The sequence below is a fragment of the Saccopteryx bilineata genome, chromosome 4 (genome assembly GCF_036850765.1).
Source record: "Saccopteryx bilineata isolate mSacBil1 chromosome 4, mSacBil1_pri_phased_curated, whole genome shotgun sequence".
Classification (NCBI taxonomy): Eukaryota; Metazoa; Chordata; class Mammalia; order Chiroptera; family Emballonuridae; genus Saccopteryx; species Saccopteryx bilineata.
The window spans coordinates 139,953,721-139,972,441 of NC_089493.1; the positions used below are offsets into that span (position 1 = coordinate 139,953,721).

The 18,721-nt window shown below is 40.1% G+C and overlaps 1 protein-coding gene and 1 pseudogene across 2 annotated transcripts in view; one reads left to right on the forward strand and one right to left on the reverse strand.

Annotated features, from left to right (window-relative positions):
• GLI3 (GLI family zinc finger 3) overlaps positions 1–18,721 on the forward strand; it is a 376,015-nt gene that overhangs the window by 19,225 nt on the left and 338,069 nt on the right. The gene's annotated exons all lie outside the window — the stretch shown is intronic.
• LOC136333988 (putative high mobility group protein B1-like 1) lies at positions 475–5,208 on the reverse strand (annotated as a pseudogene).

The window sequence follows — 18,721 nt, forward strand, 5'->3', positions numbered from 1 at the left end:
ATAAAATTTTCTTCAATGACTTGCAAATATTGAGTTTTCAATTGACGTGTTTTGTCTCATTTTTTGGCCTATGAATATTTTTTTGAAGGAGTAATCTGATATTTCTTTTTGAATTAAAAATTGTTTTAGAAATAGAATGTCAACAAAACAGCTCCTTCCTACTGTTTTTGCAGTTACTGTGTTATTCAGTTTAATAGAACAATAATTATTTCATATAAGCTGTATCAGAGACAACAAGATGAAAGAACTACCCCCATACATAACTAATTTGTGCTGTGCATCAACAAGAACCTGCTTTAAATTTCCATACCAATTAACAACCCCTATACTGTACTAGGAAACATTAGTGGCTATTGAAAATACCACCAGGTCAGGGCTATCTAAAGACATTTGATAGTATGTCAACTACACAAAAAGAGACACTGTATGGTTTAAAAACAAGTGTAATACAGACTTATATTTTAATGTTTTTCTCTAAAAGGAGTGAGTTGTGTACAGGGAGTTAAATGCTTTATAGACAAGAAAAACTGTGTATAGAACTAGCTTATCATAACCTTCATCTTCTTCCTCCTCTTCTTTTGCTGTTTTCATTCTTGGTGACTCCATTTTTGCCGCCTCAGGCTTCCCTTTAGCTTGGTAAGCAGTGACATCATTCTTGTGTTCCTCTTCCAGCTCAGCCACCTACTTCTCATCAGGCTGCTGCCACCTGCAGCAGCGTAACCCCACATCTGCCAGCTTCATGGCAGCATCACCAGTGGACAGGCTCAGATGCTCTCCTTTGGTGCTGGCTGATACTCAGAACAAAACAAGAAAAAGGCCGAAAGAGGGCTCTTGGGTACATTGGGACCTGGGAACTTCTTTTAGGTTTCTCCTTTAGGAGGAATATAAGTTTTCATTTCTCTTTCATAATGGGCCTTGCCTGCCTTTGCTATGTCTTCACATTTCCCTTCTTAGCAGACAAGGTCATACAGGTCTCTGAGCACTTAAGACACTCTGAGAAGTTGACTGATGTACCTGGGTGCTTCTTTGCTCCTCCCGGCAGGTGTGCACAAAGAAGGCACATGATGGCATTTTGCCTCTTGGCTTCTTAGGATCTCCTCTTCCTGTGTTTCTTTCTTTATTTTTTTTCAGCAAGCAGAGTCACACAGTGCCCATGAGGCTTGTACTTGCCCTTGTGCCGTTTCTGTGGAGCTCAGTGTACTGCCATGGCTGCGAGAAGGAGAGCCAGAGGCAGCCTCTTCACTCCTCCTGCTCTGATATTTATTAGCCTACTACTGTACTTTAAAAAAGAAAGAAACTAATAATAAACGAATGTAGGTGTGGTCTTGGTGATCCTTTTTTTTTTGGATTTGATAGTTATTGGGAACATACCTTAAAGTGATAGATATCTGAAATGATTATTTTGATGGTGGGTGGCACAGTATGAAACCGAAGTTGATAGATTAATAACAGTGGAAGTTCCCTGTTCACTTTGATTCTCTCAAGAAGAAGGGCTTGGTTCTTCTGTGCTTAAAAAATATTTCTTTGAGGTTTTTAAGAGCAAAGTGGTATGGATGGTCTGAAAATATGTAAGTAGATACATTATTTTTCCCCTTGAACTTTTGGTTACTTCTTGCCCTTACGATTTGCTTTTAAATAGTTACATAGGTATGAATCACCATTTCTTTTGGCCTCCAGGTTGGGAGTGGGATGGCTCAGTTTAGTGCAGTGTTGGTATCATATAGACAGTAGGCTGTGAGATTTTGGTTTCCTGTCCCTTTAGATACTCAACCCCTTTTTGTTGGCCGTATCCTATTTCTTGGCACATGAGAGTTGGATGGAAAGGATAGTCAGATAAAATAGATTTTACATTGTAAGGTATTGGATAGGAACACCCATATATATAGGCTTTGGTATCTGAAAGGTTGTGTTGAGTCCTGGCAATACCATGGGCTAGCTGTGTGAGCATGAGGAAATGAACTTCTCACAGCCTCAGTTTCTTTATCAGTTTATAAGATAATAGTTCGACCTACTTCACAGAGCTCTGGGAGGGTTAGCTGAGGCAATGCCTGTACAATTGTAAAAGCACCTTGCATAATAAGAGCTTAGTAAACGGCAGCCATTGTTCTTAGAGGAAATCATGTGGGTAGTCGTGCTATGAATCCAAACAAAAGAATTGCGGGGGTTTTTTTGCCTTTTTTTTTTTTTTTAATACACATAGGTTTTGAAATTAAGGGGAAAATGTTTGGCAAAACTCTTTTTGAAACTAACTAGAAAACTAACTGGACTTTGAAAAATAGTTCAAGATGTTTCACAAATCCCAAATGTGAGTGAGTTTGCGCATCTTAAGGAAGGTTGGATTGTTCTGAATGCTTTCTTAAGCCAGAAAATAGGGAAGATCATTTTGAGAAGGTTTACTTTGGTTTCTTTAACTTTGAAAACTAATGTTGACTATATGTCTTTGCATTAGAAACGGCATATGCATGTTCCTTTTCTTAATTATTATTTTTTTGGGTAAACTGTTTCCTTTCAGGTTAATAATGCCCATTAATAGAGTGGTTGGTGCTGTATTAAACTTAGATTTTATTCTTTTAAAAAAAGATCTCACATTTTTAAACCAATTTACAAATAATAATCTGATTCTCCTAAGAACCTTGGCTCTCTTGGATTCTAAACTTACGTGTCTGTGAACCTGGCAGCCTCTGTACCCTTATTTTTGCTAAGTATATTGCCTTTTCTGTGGTTGCACAGGCTTGAAACTGCAGTCACCTTTGACCCCTTCCTCTCATGCTTCCCATGTACAAACTAGCCTTTAGGTCCTGGTAGATTTTCCTCTGTAATTACTCACCATGTGTCCCTTTAGGCCAGCTACTGCATTGTGCTATTTAAAAACCTTACTACCTCATGCCTAGACAATTAAAGTAACCTTGTCCCCCAGCGATTTTCAACCTTTTTCATCTCATGGCACATATAAACTAATTACTAAAATTATGAGGCATACCAAAAAATACATTTTTTGCTGATCTGACAAAAATTATAGCTATAATTTATATTCATTCACACCAAATGGCTACTGTTGTGTTGGCTATAGAGATTTCTTTCTTTCTTTTTTTCTTTTCTTTCTTTCTTTTTCTTTTTCTTTTTTTTTTTTTTTTTGACAATCCAAGTGAAAAGAGGTCAGTGTCTGACTAAATAGTCAGGTATTTTGTGTTTTAAAAATTCTGGCAGCACACCAGTTGAAAATCACTGTTCTATCCAATCATCTTGCCTTTGGTCTCTGCTGTTCCCTTTTACAGGACTTTCTTCTGCCAGACTACTCTTTTACTGTTCTGATTATGCCACATCCTTCCTCTAGAACCTTCAGTGATTTCCAGCTACTTCCAAAACCTGACCCGTCTGACTTTTCAATTTCAGTTGCTACCCTTACATTGCCTCATCCATAACCTATGCTTTTGCTAACTTGAGGGGCTCTTTGCCTTCGTTCATGTTATCCCTGGATATGGAACAGTGTTTTCCTAAGGTTGGTGTCTGTTTAAATTACAAATATTGATCGACTTACAACCTATGCAACTTACTACCATTCGACTTGACAACCACAATCGCTAGCCACGACTGCTCCGCATCTGGCAGTGCAAGCGTTGCCCAGCTGGGCGTATGACAGTGTGGACCAGCTTCTGGCAGCACTAACATCTCCGCGTGCACCATTTCAACTGTTATCCCAGACTCGGTATAGCAGTTTGTATTTTGTGTCTTGGATATTTTTCATCAAACCCCTCCCAAGATGTCTACCAAAAGGAAATTGTCTTTGCAAAGATTAAACTAGTTGTCCTGGTAATGCAGTGTATTATATAACCTGACGAATGTAAAAATAAGAAACAAAATGGTGTAGAGATGATACAAATGGCATAAAATGAACAAAGAAAATTATGATATATAACAATAATGAAAGAAAATTATGATAAAATATGACTTAAAGATTTTTATAACATCATTTTACAGTGCTGTACATATAGCCTACTCAACTTACGACCAAAACGTGTTACGACTGGTCTGTCAGAACCAATCGTCGAGTACTAGCTGTATTCTCAAATGTAACTATGTCCTCAGTCTCTTTTTTTTTTTAAAAAAAAGGAAGACACTTTTTAAAATTTTTTATTTATTCATTTTAGAGAGGAGAGGGAGAGACAGAGAGAGAGAGAGAGAGGAGAGAAGGAGCTGGAAGCATCAACTCCCATATGTGCCTTGACCAGGCAAGCCCAGGGTTTTGAACCGGCGACCTCAGCATTTCCAGGTCGACGCTTTATCCACTGCACCACCACAGGTCAGGCCTCAGTCTCTTTTTCTTCAGATAGTTTTGTATCCTTTTGGGAATTACATAATAACACTTGATTTTATATGCCTGACCTGTGGTGGCACAGTGGATAAAGCATCAACCTGGAATGCTGAGGTCACTAGTTCGAAACCCTGGGCTTGCCTGGTCAAGGCACATATGGGAGTTGATGCTTCCTGCTTCGCCCCGCATTCTCTCTGTCTCTATTTCTACTCTCCAAAGTAAATAAAATCTTAAAAAAAAAACCCGGCCCTGGCCGGTTGGCTCAGTGGTAGAGCGTCGGCCTGGCGTGCAGAAGTCCCGGGTTTGATTTCTGGCCAGGGCACACAGGAGAAGTGCCCATCTGCTTCTCCACCCCTCCCCCTCTCCTTCCTCTCTGTCTCTTCTCCTCCCGCAGCCGAGGCTCCATTGGAGCAAAGATGGCCCGCTGGGGATGGCTCCTTGGCCTCTGCCCCAGGCGCTAGAGTGGCTCTGGTCGCGACAGAGTGATGCCCCGGAGGGGCAGAGCATCACCCCCTGGTGGGCGTGCCAGGTGGATCCCGGTCAGGTGCATGCGGGAGTCTGTCTGACTGTCTCTCCCTGTTTCCAGCTTCAGAAAAATAAAAAAAAAACAACAACAAAAAAACCCTCAAAACACAAAAATAAACCACTTGATTTTTTTTGTATTTTATTTCTTATGCTAATTAATAGATTGTATTTTATAGAAGTTTTACTTTTATAGAAAAAAATGTGCAGAAAATACAGGGTTCCTGTACACCCTCTCCCCACCCCCCACACAACTTCCTCTATTATGAATGTTCTCTGCATTAGTGTGATGTTTTACAGTTGTTGAACTGCTGATAACACGATTATTAACTTAAATCCATAGTTTCTACTAGAGCTTACCCTTTGTGCTGCATATTCTCTGGGTTTCACAGATGTATGGTGTCGTGCAGCTACTGTGATACTATCATACAGAATGGTTTTAGTGCCCTAAGAATGCCCCATGCTTACTTTAAAGATATAGAACAAATATTCCAAAAATTTATATGGAACCAAGAAAGAATATGAATAGCCTCAGCAATCTTGAAAAAGAAGAATAAAGTGGGTGGTATCACACTTCCTGATATCAAGTTATACTACAAGGCCATTGTACTCAAAACAGCTTGGTATTGGCATAAGAACAGGGATATAGATCAATGGAACAGAACAGAGAACCCAGAAATAAACCCACAGCTCTGTGGACAATTCGTATTTGACAAAGGAGGTAAAAGCATGCAGTGGAATAAAGACAGTCTCTTTAACAAATGGTGTTGGGAAAATTGAACAGGTACATACAAGAAAATGAAACTAGACCACCAACTTACACCATTCACAAAAATAAACTCAAAATGGATAAAAGATTTAAATGTAAGTCATGAAACCATAATCATCTTGGAAGAAAACAGGCAGGAAGCTCTCTGACATCTCTTGCAGCAATATATTTGCTGATTTATCTCCATAGGCAAGTGAAATAAAAGACAGGATGAACAAATGGGACTATATCAAGCTAAAAAGCTTTTGCACAGCCAAAGACAATGTGAATAAAATAAAAAGAGAAATCATACAATGGGAGAACATATTTGATAATACATCTGATAAGGGGTTAATAACCAAAATTTATAAAGATCTTGTAAAACTCAACACCAGGAAAGTAAACAACCCAATAAAAAAATGGGCAAAAGAACTGAATAGAGTGTAGACACTTCTTGAAAGAGGACATACAGATGGCCAATAGACAGATGAAAAAATGTTAAACATCACTAATCATTAGAGAAATGCAAATTAAAACCACAATGAGATACCACCTTACACTTGTCAGAATGGCACTCATCAACAAATCAACACATAATAAGTGCTGATGAGAATGTAGAGAAAAGGGAACTCTCCTGCACTGCTGGTGGGAATGGAGACTGGTGCAGCTACTGTGGAAAACAGTATGGAGATTACTCAAAAAATAAAAAATGGAACTGCCTTTTGACCCAGCCATCCCACTTTTAGGAATATATCCTAAGCACAACAAATCACTGATTTAAGAAGAAATGCACCCCCGTTTATTGCAGCATTGTTTACAATAGCCAAGATCTGGAAACAGCCCAAGTGTCCATCAGTAGATATGTGGATTAAAAAGCAGTGGTATATATACATAATGGAATACTACGCGGCCGTGAAAAAGAAGGAAATCTTAACCTTTTGCGACAACATGGATGGACCTGGAGACTATTATGCTAAGTGAAATAAGCCAGGCAGTGAAAGAAAAATATCATATGACCTCACATATTTGAGAAATCCAATGAACATTATGAACTGAGGAATGGAATAGAGGTAGAGGTGGGATCAAAGGGATCAGAGGGAAAGTGGTCAGAGGGAAAAGGGATGAGAGGATGGGATCAGAGAAGGGAAAGAGATTAGTGAAATTATATACACATAACAGCATTATAAAGCAGGACAGCAAATCCTGAAGGGAAGGAAGGAGAGTGTTAGGGGAGGGAGTAAAGGGGGTATCAAGGGGAACAAGGGAGTGGGGGGAGGGAGATATATTCAGTGGGACACTTGAATATATGTAAGCACAATAAATTAATATCAATAAAAATTTTTTAAAAAAAAGGAATGCCGCATGCTTCATCCATTCCAGTGGTAATCAACCTGGTCCCTACCGCCCACTAGTGGGTGTTCCAGCTTTCATGGTGGGCAGTAGTGGAGCAACCAAAGTATAAATAAAAAGATAGATTTAACTATAGTAAGTTGTTTTATAAAGATTTATTCTGCCAAACTTAGCGAAAATCCGACATAAAGTACTTGGTAAGTAATTATTATTATATGCTTTATCTTGCTGTAACTCTACTTTATAAATTTTATGAAGTAAAGTTACTTCCCTACTTTATAAATCACCATTACTGTGGAACCGGTGGGTGGTTAGAAAATTTTACTACTAACAGAGAGACAAAAGTGGGCGGTAGGTATAAAAAGGTTGACTACCCCTGATATTCATTCCTCTTTCCCTGTAACATTTAAATTTTACTTTTTACATTGCTCACAAAAATATCCTCTAATTCTTGTGAGCAGTATACTTGGAACTTTTTGAAGTAACAACACCCGGTTTGCCTTTTTCCTCATATCAGCTCCCACCTCCATTCACTGTTTTGTGCTGGGAGGGCCTCCACAGATCCTGAGTAGGCCTGCACAGCACACAGTAGGTCCCTTGGCTTTGTGCGGGAAGCAGCACAGGCAGCACAACAGTATTGTTGAAAGCAGGGTTTGAACCCCAGGTGCTTGCTTAGTTGCTGTATGGTCTCTGTGGCTGATAAATTGAGTAGCCAAAGGTGTTAGCTGTTAGTAGTAATAGCAATACTCTGGATATAGTTCGGCAGGATTTACTCCACTGGTAGGTTTCATTATATGTTAATAATCTATAAATAGTTAAACTGTAATCTGAGAGAATTATTGGTGTTAGCTAATAGTCCTAAAATGTGGTGGTCATCAGGATGTAGCAGGTTTGTAACAGGAGATGGGATCAGGGAGCAGCACTTCTAACCAGTAGTCCTGAAATTGGCACCAGTTAGGATTTAAGGATTTAGTTGCTTTTAGGGTGTGCATCTTACTCGTTGAAGTTTCAGGATGAAATCTGCAATTCTGTGCTAATGGGCTACCATGAGGGCTCCTTTGTATGTAGCTGTTGTATATCTCCTCTAAAAGGACACTTCTTGGGTGCTCAGATAAATCAGGAATAAATATCAGCCCCATCTTGCCACCATTTCCCAAGCCTGGGCATAGAAAGAAGCCACAATGTGATGTGTTCTGCTTGGGGAGGTTTCTGGGTTGCCCTTCATAAATTGTGATCATGAGATGTAGGCATTCTGTATTTCCAGAACCAAACTAGTCAGAAGCAGAAATAGCAACTAAAGAGTGGAAGCTTGGGGGGAAATGGTGCATATGGGAAGACAGCCTCCCTCTGGGGAGGGAGCATGGTGGCCCTCCATCTTTGCACCACTTTGAGCGCCAAGGAGTGAGGAGCTTGCTTTTCCTGGCAGCTCACCCCAGAGCATGGGGAGATAGATATGAGGAGCCTAGGCAGAGAAGAAGGAGATAGGTGATGGTGAAAGCAAAAACCTTCTCATCTTTTTTACATGGAAATCTTTCCAATGAGTTGTAATTTTTACTTATTTAAAAAAAATTACAAACAACATAATTTACTTCTTTTGGTTCCATGAGTTTTAACAAATCCCATGAAGTCATGTAACCACCACTACCACCATACTAAAACAGAATAGTTTCAGCACTCCCAAAATTTCAACAAGTACTTATTTTTAAAACTCCATATGGTAATATATATGGTATGAGTCATGAGTAATATTAGAAAGCATTAGAACTTCAGTTAGTATCTAACATTATGTTTATGTCATGTTTTTAAAAAAACTCATGACTTTTTAGGTCCTCTTAGCAGAACTCACTGTTTCTTTTTCCTTTCCTATTTAACTAGCTCCTGTTGTGCTTGACCAGGCGGTGGTGCAGTGGATAGAGTGTGAGACTGGGACTCAGAGGACCCAGGTTCGAAACTCTGAGGTTGCTGACTTGAGCACGGGCTTGCTGGCTTGAATGTGGAATCATAGACATGACCCGATGGTAGCTGGCTTGAGCCAGGGGTCACTTGCTCTGCTGTAACCCCCCCCCCCCTCAATCAAGGTACCTATGAGAAAAACAGTCAATGAATAACTAAGGAGCTATAACAAAGAATTGATGCTTCTCGTTTCTCTCCCTCCTGTCTGTCTGTCTGTCTGTCTGTCTCTCTCTGTCACAGTAAATAAATAAATAAGTAAATAAGTAGTTCCTGTTGTATCTGAAAGAACTAAAATAAATGCACTTGAGCACTGCCTGGAAATATACAGTCCAGTGTCTGTGTCAGTTGAGGTCTTTTTTTGTGTCCTATCAATGTATTTTTTCTTTTTTAGACCAATTTAAAATGCCATCTTATACCTAAAACTACAAGGCAGCCATATTAATGAGGGCTTCTTTTGCTGTTGTTGTTTTGCTACTATGAATTAAACAAGACAGAATCAGCAGGTTTAATGCAGCACTAACCTAGAGGAAAAATATCAAAGGCTTCCTCCCTTCCTCCCTCTCCCCTTCCCTCCCTTCCCCCCTTCCCCCTTCCCCTTACCCCTAGTCCTTCCTTTCTTCCTTCTTTCCTTCCTTCCTTTTTTGTAACATCATTCTTTTCCCTTTTCACAGATAGGACTTCATTTTAGGTAGGGGAAATTTTATATAGAAATCATTCCTAGTCTGATTTACGCTGCTGTTCTTTATTTCTTAGCCTCCCCCCCTTCTTTGACTCTACTCTTTCAGTCTTTTTTTTTTTTCCCTGTTAGTGCTAGAAAGTTGAGTTCCATTCCAATTATTAAATCTTGGGAGACCATTCCCACATGGTTCTGTAAATGGTAGCTTCATCCTGCATTCTTTCATCTCTTTCCCGGCTCTCTGGCTTGACAGTTGAAAAGGTCTGACTGTGCCACACAATGGTTTGATTGGTTTCTCTGGGGGAGACTTTCCCTGCCTCATCATTCGCCAGGCAGGTGGACCAGAAAGTCTCTTGATTCTTTTGTTGCCTCTCAAAGTCCGAGGTCTTTGACTGAATAAATCTGCCGTCATGGGATAATTTGCTAAAAGGAGACTGAAAAATGTGAGAGAAAAGCCTCATGACTTGGGTGCTGCATTAATGAAATAACTGGGCCTTGGAGTTTGCAATTGAAAAATCACCAGGAATGCATTGGGTGGAGACGGACTTCTTTTATTTCCCATAATAAACTTTTAGTTCTATCATTTAAAGTGTGCATGTCCCTTTGCTCACCGGCTGGCCCAAGTGAATTTGCATTTGTACTGTGTGTAAAGGGACAGCCCTGTCGAGCTGAAAGCTGTTTGGACACTGTGTCTAGTTAGTCATTAGATTATTACTAGTGGATGGAAAGAATTCCATATGACAGGACTAAGGTTGAGTTAACACAGGATGAAAAGTAATTTACAGATAGGCTGTCCCCAGCCATCTTTGTAGCCCCTGATAAGGTTTCATTTCAGAATGGATAGGCGACATTTCCACTTACGGACCCATTCTGCAACACCTGTGATAACAGCTTCTGGATCCTAATTGAAATTGGTTTCAAAATGGATTTTCACTTTTCTCTGTCTGTGGAAAATATTGAATGGACTCAGAGCTGCCACAGAGAACCCTTGGACCTGGAAAATGGAGCGGAAAGCTAAGATCATCTTTCATAACAGTGTCGATGATATAACAGTTTCCTTATCTGTCTTATTAATGAAATCATTGATCACCTGATGAAGAAGATAATAAACTACATTTCACCACGGTTCGCAAAGCTCATTTAGATTCATATTACAAATAAGGAGGGGGAAAAAATCCCAAACACCAGTGGAACTAAAGTAAAGTAGTAAAGGTCAATTAAAACTTTTCATTCCCCAAATGACCACTTCATATCAGAATATTCTGAGTGATTACAGTCTAGGTATACGGCTCACAAAAATTAGGGGATGTTTAAAAATGAATATGAAGCTATAAAATACCCCCTAATTTTGTGAGCAGTATATTTTAAAATTATCAAAGGACTGTCTTTTTTTAACTAGCGTTTTTAGTAAAGACTCATTAAATGAGTCAGAAGTGGAAGGGAAGTCCTGAGCTGTTTCAGTGCTTTGTAATGGGGAGAATGGGAAACAAATTACCCACAGACCTCCCCTCTCTGCCCCTCCACCCCTTCGGGGTATATCTGGGGCTTGCCCTGGTAGGTGTGGTGGGCAAGCAAGACCAAACTGAAAGGAAAGTAGCATATTGTGGACTCCTCTCTCCAAGTGCTCTGGGAACCCTAGGAGGACCGGGTTTGTGCTTGGATTTAAGGAGGTGGCTCTGGAATGTGCTCTCTGTTCCTCTCTAAGGAAGAAAAAGATGCTTATGACTTCCCATGTTTCATGGTGAATTGTATTCCGTGGTGTTTCTCTGTTCTTAGTGCCAGTAAGGATCAATCCAGTCCCATTTGAGCTTTAAAGAGGAGTTTTGATCAAAGGCTCTGATGATGTCACTGATCTTGGGTGATTGATTAGGAACAGAAGTTCTGGAGAATTCTGCCTTTTAATTTCAAATTCATTAGTGCCTGCCTACCATTAGGGTAACTACCTCTTAAAATTACAAAAATTAGGCCCTGGCCGGTTGGCTCAGTGGTAGAGTGTCGGCCTGGTGTGTGGGGGACCCGGTTCGATTCCCGGCCAGGGCACATAGGAGAAGCGCCCATTTGCTTCTCCACCCCTTCTCCTTCCTCTCTTTCTCTTCCCCTCCTGCAGCCAAGGTTCCATTGGAGCAAAGATGGCCCGGGCGCTGGGGATGGCTCCTTGGCCTCTGCCCCAGGTGCTAGAGTGGCTCTGGTCGAGGCAGAGCGACGCCCCGGAGGGGCAGAGCATCGCCCCCTGGTGGGCAGAGCTTCGCCCCTGGTGGGCGTGCCGGGTGGATCCCAGTCGGGTGCATATGGGAGTCTGTCTGACTGTCTCTCCCCGTTTCCAGCTTCAGAAAAATACAAAAAAAAAAAAAAAATTTCTATAGAAAATATTGTATTTATCTTTCGGATCCTTGTCTATTTTTAAGTTTATTGGAACCATGCCTGTATTTTATAAGCAACCTTTCCCTTTAAGTATACTGCAAAGAAATAGAATTCTCTATATAAACTGGGTTAATTATTTTGGAATTCCATGTAGAAATTGAGACAATATTCAGCAATGAAAATATTTACATTGTTCCCAAAGCAAGTTAATCATATACAAGTAATTATGTATTAGGTAATCATTAAATGTATTTAAATATACCTTAGAAATTTAGGGTTTTATGACCTTAAAAAATAATTTCAATTATGTTTATGGAAATATTTAACATTTTTCCTTCACCATTCAAAAATAAAAACAAATGTATTCTGTAACAAGATGTGACAAATCTTATAACTGGGGAGGATGCACCTTGGAAGGAAATAATATAAAAGGAGAGATCAAGAGCTCTCTCTCTGGAAGCACTCTTAACTGCACTGTAACTGTTGGCTTAAAACCACCTCATAGGATTGGTTGCAAAAGCATTGGAAAAAATTCTGTTTTGAAAGGCGCTGTGGCACAAGTAAGAAAAGTTGAATGGAAAATGGAGAATGCAAATTATTATTAAAGTTACTATTATTCTATAGTTTGTTGCTGGTTGTCAAAGATTATTGTTTCATGCTTGCTTAAAGCTAATTTCTTTCACAGAAAAATTCATTTTGAGAACTTCCCTTGGAGTAGGACTGATAAATGTGTTTATAAGGTGAGTACCTAAAAGGATGAGATCATGCAAATGAGCATTTGAGAGAAGATGGTGAGACAGTTATGTGAATACTCATCTTTAATGGATGACAGGGTGTATGGCCAGTGGATCCTGCCATTGTGGCTATGCACGTTCTCATTGGATTTGGGCAGATGGTAAAGAAACAGTGGAGCCAAAAAATGGTGGGCCATTACACTATTAAAGTCTTGTACCTGTGGATGAGCAAACAGGCAGGGAGGACTGCTTTCCTTTCATTCAGAGCTCCTAAAGCCCTAATGCATTCTCTGGTTCCATAGCCCAGAAAATCTTCTGGTTTCTCCTGGAATCAAAGGCCCCCACCAGCCTCAGAGGAGCTCCCAAAGCCCTTCAGCTCTGGTTCCACATCCGCACTCTTTCTCTTCCTGTAAAACCCAGGCTGGGGAAAAAATCCCTTCTACAGCAAACATTAGCAATACAATGGTGCCTTCCAAGCAGTAAAGTAATCTGCAATTTGCAATCTGCTGCCTTGAGGGCAAGCACCTCAGCCTTTCACAGACTACATACACAAGGTACTGCCCAGGCCAATGCAAAATATAAGTGACCAAACCTAAAAAACACATTTTACAAATTTATTTGCCCGACACAGTGACTCCCCTTTTATAGAATATTTTTGTTCCATTGGCGGCGATAAGAAAAGCAATTCCAGACTCTTACCTGTAACTAAAATAGAACATCCAGAAAGAATACAATAGCATGATTAAAATAATGGAACCTCCAGCAAAACAAAAACAAAAACAGAACCCAAACCTTTTCTAATATTCAGTTGCGAGTTCTTCCAAGTATTTAAAAACTATAAAACACACAGTGGCCCATTTCACACTAAATTAAAGTCAAATCTGTCTTTAAAAACTAATAATTCTAGGCTTATTTTCAAATGCTGGCAAGTTTCAAAGCAGTAGAAAAGTCCCTCTTCTATAAATGTTGACAGCAGATCCGGTGAAGGTTAACAGTGTTTTATAAATAGAGTTTACTTAGCAAAAACCATATGTATGCCTAGTGAAATAACCTCACATTTATTTATGTTTTGATTTATAGGAAACATGTGCCCCTTGACAAAGCCTTTGGGCTCTTTTCCGCAATTAAAAGGAATCATGCTTGAAAAAAAATAGCTACCATCTTAAAGGGAAACTTTTCCCCGTAAATTAAAAGCACTTTCTTTGATCAGTTTTACACAGATTGAGATTATTTTCATCCACTGGCTTTATCCCCCAAAACTGGATGAATTGAAAAAAAAATGATGTTTAATAATATATTGTCTCAAACACATAGCAGCATATATATTGGTTAAAAATTAGGGCATCCAGGGATTAAAAAAGCATGGGTAATATGATTGGCGGGATACAGTTTTGCAGCAGGACGAATTTTTTTGTTGTTTGTGAGTAGTGGTATTGGCATAGTATGAGATAGTACTCCTGTTGGGTAAACAAATTTTTTTAAGATTGCTCACTTTAACTGGGGTAGTGCCATGTGTGTATGTATAGTCTACTGAAGGCTGAGGTGCTTGCCCTCAGGGTGGCAGATTGCAAATTGCGAATTGCCTGCTTCCATGGGGGGTGGTGGTGGGGGGTGAGTATTCAACTTATTTGCTGGAGAAGGTTTTTTTCCCCCAGCCTGTTTGGCTGGAGAGTGCTGAAGTTGGTGGGGGGCCTGTTAGTTCAGAGGGTGAGTCTGGAGGAGTCCCTGGTTGTGGAAGGAGACCCGGTCAGGGCTAGGAACCTCTGCTGAGGTTGGTGGGCGTTGAGAGAGAGGGAAGCGGTCTTCCCTGCCTGCTTGCATTTGCCTTTACGAGACTTTAATAAACGGAATGGCCTACCATTTTCTGGCTCCGCAGTTCCTTTACCGTCTGCTCGAATACAGTGAGAACCTGCCTGGCCATGGTGTTGGCCACTGGCCCTACAACTCCCACTTGCTTTGCTGGGTTTTCTTCAGGCTGAAGAATGGAAACATGTCCTTTATGTACCTGCTGCTAGAGTCTTCATTGGGCTATCTGAAAAGTATCTACACTTTAATTTTCTTTCCAGCAACAACAGATGATAAGGAAGGAGAGATAAGAAGGTGTTTTGTGCTTTATTTTGGTTGTTTTTTTGGGGGGAAGAGTTTAGTTAAAAATAACTGCCTCTTGCTTGTTACTCTTTCAAGAAGTTTAAGGTTGTAAGTAAGTTGTTGAAAAGGAGAAATCCTTTCTTACTTCAAGAGAGAAGTGATGCCTGACCAGGCGGTGGTGCAGTGGATAGAGCGTCAAACTGGAATGCAGAGGACCCAGGTTCGAAACCCTGATGTTGCCGGCTAGAGCACAGGCTCACCAGCTTGAGCGCAGGGTCCCTGGCTTGAGCATGGGATCATAGACATGACCCCCTGGTCGCTGTCTTGAATTCAAAGGTCACTGGCTTGAAGTCCAAGGTCGCTGGCTTGAGCAAGGGGTCACTCACTCTGCTGTATCCTCCCGGTCAAGGCACATATGAGAAAGCAATCAATGAACAACTAAGGAGCTGCAACGAAGAATTGATGCTTCTCATCTCTCTCCCTTCCTGTCTGTCTGTCCCTCTCTTTCTGTCTCTGTCAAAAAAAAAAAAAAAAAAAAAGAAAGAAAGAAAGAAAAAAAGTGGTTATATTAGCTGAGGCCAGGCTACAAAAAATATTGTTTTGTCACTATTCTAAACTAGGTCAATGGTCTTTACACTAATGGGGGTAGATTGGGATAGGGAGAAAGTATTTAAATATAGAAGCTTCATAATACATGCATAAACTAGTGATAATTTTAACAAAATTAACGTTTGCTAATATAATTTTGTACCTTGTTTTAATTTTTTGAGGGGTGGTGATTTTCATTTTTAAATATAAGTAAGAGATATATGCTTAAAAAAGGGAAGAGTTAAATTTTTATAGACAATCTTTCTCATGAAGGTGATACCCAGTTTCCAAGCCTTAGACAGCTTAGCTCCTGCCTCCACCAAGTCAGGAACTAGAACCATTAAAAAAAAAAATAGGACCCTGGCCGGTTGGCTCAGTGGTAGAGCGTTGGCCTGGCATGCAGGAGTCCTGGGTTCAATTCCTAGCCACGGCACACAGGAGAAGCGCCCATCTACTTCTCCACTCCTCCCCCTCTCCTTCCTCTCTGTCTCTCTCTTCCCCTCCCGCAGCCAAGGCTCCATTGGAGCAAAAGTTTGCCCAGGCGCTGAAGATGGCTCTGTGGCCTCTGCCTCAGGCACTAGAATGGCTCTGATTGTGGCAGAGCGACACCCCAGAGGGGCAGCGCATCACCCCCTGGTGGGCATGCCGGGTGGATCCCAGTAGGGCGCATGTGGGAGTCTGACTGCCTGCCTCCCCGTTTCCAACTTCAGAAAAATACCAAAAAAAAATAAAATAAAATAAAACATTTTCAATTAAAGTTAACATTCAATATTACCTTAATTTCAGGTATACAGAATAGTCGTTAGATAAAATATTACTTACAAAATGATCCTTCGATAAGTCTAGTACTCACCTGGCACCATATGTGTAGTTATTATGGTATTATTGACTATATTCTCCATACTGCAATTTTTACATCGCTGTGACTATTTTGTAACTACCAATTGTACTTTCTAATTCTCTCACCTTTTTTTATCCAGCCCCCTAAACTCCCCTTCCCATCTGGCAACCATTGACTTAGGAACAAGAATCATTGAGCACAGTTGCAACTACCTCAAACCAAACATGGCAACTAGGGGCAATGAACTATTGTGTGCAGAGGGGAGGTCTAATTAGCTATCTAGGAACCCTTGAGGTTCATGGATAGTTTTAAAAAATGGACGAACCCCTTGGAATTTATTTTATGCAGTGCTTTATGGGCATGTGCCTGTTCCCTCTTTGTTCAGGTTCTTAAAGAGATTTGTGACTATTTGCCAGAGCCACTGGTCTAACAGGAGCTCCAACTTTCTTCAGGAAAATATTGATTGAATAATTGGAATTGCTCTTTGAAGAAATGGTTATCTATAAGAAGACAGCTTGTCAGTGATTAGAGACCATGAATCCGAATCTTTCTCATATAATGAACCCAAATCTTCTCATAGATGGAGTAACCACAGGTGTGATCAAGCGTACTTCATAGAGGCTGCATATTACGGATCCCAAAGATTTTGCTTGCATATCACTTTTTCTCTTTAAATGAAGAACTTGAGTTGATTTAAAGAGATCTTCTCAAAAACTCTTCTTTCTATGATATTAACTTTAAGTTTCCTAGAAATTTAGAACATAAAATGGCAGCGAGGATATCACGTAAATAAGAGCTTGAAAGGAATGAGTTAATACAACCTAAATTTAGAAAGGAAAATTCATCATTCTCTTTACATTAATCTGTATAAATCATGTATATCTATCTATATTGAGTTAAAAGCCATTGAAGATTTTGTGTAGGCTCCAATGTGGTCTTATGTTGTCAGGTCAAAATCATTTCAGCTGTTCTGAAGGGCAGTGTATAGCTATCCATTTTAGGTGCAAGTGCAGGAAGGTTGTCTCCCAATTTTGACTGTAAATTGCTGGTAATTACAGATAATTGCCACAAAAGCAATAGATCCATTGAAATCTGAGATGTGTGTGTCCTTGGTTTAGACCACCTGCTGTCACCCATTATGGACCTGACTTGCCTCACTTATATTCTGGGAGTACTTGGGCATAGTCTGTTTGGTACTGCTGGGGAATTTTGACATTTGTGTGACTAACTCTTCCCAGACTGTGGCCCTCTATTAAATTTCTTCACATCCTCATAGAGTGCTCTACATAGTTTGTGTTTTGCATCTGGTTTGATGTAGTTATATTTCATCATAGTTTCACTGAGAGCTTTTGCAAATTTCTTTGATGCTAATTTAGTAGCTTTAAACTCTTTGGAATGGAAAAAAGAAACAATGCCAGTAGTATAATAAACTTGGATTACCAGGCTCCTAAACACTGAACCTCTCAAGTAGCCCATATTTGTCATTATTTTTTGAGAATGGAATTTATAGGCGGAACCTGGTGAGTGTTGTTACTATTGATCTTCAGACACAGAGGGAAGGGTACAAAGCCAGAGATCAGATGACCCTTGTGGACTTGGATGGATGCCACACTTTCCAGGGCACCGTGAGAAGAGGCTGCACCTCTTAAGCACGATGAGGTAGTTCATTATACAGAAAATTTTAAAATAATTAATTAAAAAAAACATTTCAGTAAAAATGGAACATAAAGGAAATCAAGGAATAAAGGATACCTCTACTTAACCAACATCTAGGTATTCTGCTTCCCATAGCCCGAGACACCTCAGAACTACCAACTTTATCTCAGCTCTACTCTCTCTTAAACTTCTGTTTTGTTTTGTTTAACTTTTAAAGGAATATGTGCACTTGGGTAATCTCACCACCTAATGATAACCTTTGTTAACATTTTGGTGTATTTTTAGTTTTTTTTCTCTCTCTTCACTTTCTTGTTTTTCTCTCTTTTTGTTATATAGTAATTATATTTCAAAACAAAGAGAGACAGACATACATACAGACAGGACAATTAGATATAACGTGGTGTCCTGGATGGGATTCACTTTTTACCACTTGATGTTGAATCACCTTGATTTCTTTCCTGCCTCCCATTTAGCAGTGCACTGTCCAATGCAGTGCCCACTGGCATTGGGGTGTAGCTAGTCCCACTGTGCAAGTGCTTGCAGTGGCAGGACAGAGAGCCTGGGGCACACAGCATGCACTTTACAAGGGGTGTGACTCCTCAACCCCCACCTTTCGTGAGCAGGGACCCAGCTGTTACCTACCTCAGCCATTATCCACAATCTGCTTCTTCATGGGCTCTTTGCAGGGATGGAGTCTCCTCGCCCATCATTTTTATGGCTGGTACCTCCCATGTTCAGGTAACCCTATGCTGGGGGCACTTTCTATGCCGTGTACAGGTCTTATCCAACTTTAGTGGTGGTGCCATCTAGTCAGCCAATCTCCTATCATTGGACATTCATATTTTTCTTTTTTTAAAAATTTTAATTGATCTTAGAGAAAGAGGAAGGGAAA